Source organism: Arachis ipaensis, chromosome B09 (assembly GCF_000816755.2).
Source record: "Arachis ipaensis cultivar K30076 chromosome B09, Araip1.1, whole genome shotgun sequence".
NCBI lineage: Eukaryota > Viridiplantae > Streptophyta > Magnoliopsida > Fabales > Fabaceae > Arachis > Arachis ipaensis.
Window position 1 is genome coordinate 95,901,355 of NC_029793.2, and position 2,280 is coordinate 95,903,634.

Genomic DNA, 2,280 nt, shown 5'->3' on the forward strand with positions numbered 1-2,280 from the left:
ACCGGGTTTGAGTTTTGCAAAAGTTGGACCAAAAGTTGGAGCAAAAGTTAGGGGTCTAACTTTTGCTCCAACTTTTCATATCAGCTAACACCACTTTGCTGATATGAACGTTGGTGCCAACGTTAGGGGTCTAACTTTGGCCCTAACGTTGGCCTTACTTTGTGTACTTGTGGCGCCAACGTTAGGCACCAAGTTAGGGGGCTAACGTTGGCGCAAACTTTTGCTCCTCCTTGTTGATGCACTCCTAAGAGCTTACTAATCCAAGCAGATCCTAGCACAAAGACATCACAGGCATATATTTTAAAGTTCAAGCTATTGGTGTCCAGCTTTGTTTCTTTTTGTTTCCTTTTCTTCTGATCTCTTTTCTTTCCTCCTTTTTGTTTTTCTTTCTAACCAAGGAATTTAATTGGGATTCATAGGCAGTAGGCTACTCTCTACTTAGGAGGAGATATCCTGGCTCTTTATTCACTAAAAGTGAGCTATTATACAATCACACACATACCACCACTTACTTTTATTCTACTTCTATCTAACAGAGATCATCTTGCTTCACATTCAAACTGTTCTTTTATTGAACTTAAAGATGCAGGGGACAACACATGCTTCTTGTCAAGTGAAAGTAAATACACAAGCACACACATAAACTACCCTATTTATTTTAAAAGAAGTTTGAATCTGTTTAAGCTAAATGAACACTTTAACAAGACATCAATCAAAAGTATTTCTCAACAGCAAAGGTTAAGTATAGATACAACCTATTGGTTTGCATTTCTTTTGTTCTTCTTTCTGCTGTGCTCATTTTTTGAGTCTTGATGCATAGTATCTTCAATTGGTGGTTAACTCCCAGACTTAATTTCCTGCTACTTCTTCTGATTCAACAGGTTAACTCTGGGCAAACTTTTGTGTCCTTGCTAAAGTTTATGAACATGAGATTAAACAAAAACAGTTAAGTTGTTTGAATAATCTAAGTACAGCACCAATTGCAATGTCACTTGCATCACACATGAGTTCAAAAGGTAATTCCCAATCTGGAGGTGTGATGATTGGTGCTGTTGTGAGTTTATTTTTTAAAGTTTCAAAGGCATGCTGGCAGTTTTCATCAAAAACAAAAGGGTTATCAAGCATTAACAGATTACTCAAAGGTTTGGCTATTTTTGAAAAGTCCTTGATAAACCTTCTATAAAATCCAGCATGCCCCAAGAAACTTCTAACAGATTTCACATTAATTGGTGGAGGGAGTTTTTATATAATCTCAACCTTTGCCTTATCAACCTCTATCCCTTTTCTTGAGACTTTATGGCCAAGAACAATTCCTTCGGGTACCATAAAATGGCATTTCTCTCCCACTCCTTAATTGTATTGCCTTGCATTCCTCCTTGGGATTTGGAATTGTGTCACTGGACAGTGAGTTTGAAGGTCTCTCAACAGATACTTGCTTGGAGAGTTGCCCCATTTGTCTCTCTAGGTTCTTCAGGGAGGCTTCCTGATTCTTGGTTACCATTTCCTGGTGTTTCAACATTTTGTCTATCATGGCCTCCAAGTGAGTGATTCTTTGGGCTTCAGGTGATACTTGAGGTGGGTTATCAGATGTGGGTGGTGGATGGTAGGCATTTTGGTTGGTGGGTTGGTTATTAGATTGGTATTGGTTGAGGTTGGGGTAGTTGTTTTGAGGTTTTCTGTAGGGGTTTTGGTTAGTTTGCTGCTGGTTGTGATTTTGGAGATTGAAACAGAATTCCTTCAATTCTCCAACCCAAGATCCAAGACAATTGCAATTGAAATAGAAAGCAATAAAATGAAGAGGAAGAGAAGTGAATTATCTTTCTCCAAGACAAAGAAATTAAAGATCACTCCATATCCAAAGCTCTCCGAAAACTATTATGAAAATTCAAAAGAAAAGCTTCTCGAAGAACTTGAATTCTATCCTATTTATGCACTTTCTTCCAATGATCTTCAAGCCTTGAGTTGGGCCTTTGCTCTTGGTGGAATTGGGTTGAAAGAGGCCTTGGTTGATTGCTCTTGAAGTTTGGAGAAGAACCAAAGTGAACCAAGTGAACCGGGTTTGAGTTTTGCAAAAGTTGGACCAAAAGTTGGAGCAAAAGTTAGGGGTCTAACTTTTGCTCCAACTTTTCATATCAGCTAACACCACTTTGCTGATATGAACGTTGGTGCCAACGTTAGGGTTCTAACTTTGGCCCTAACGTTGGCCTTACTTTGTGTACTTGTGGCGCCAACGTTAGCCACCAAGTTAGGGGGCTAACGTTGGCGCAAACTTTTGCTCCT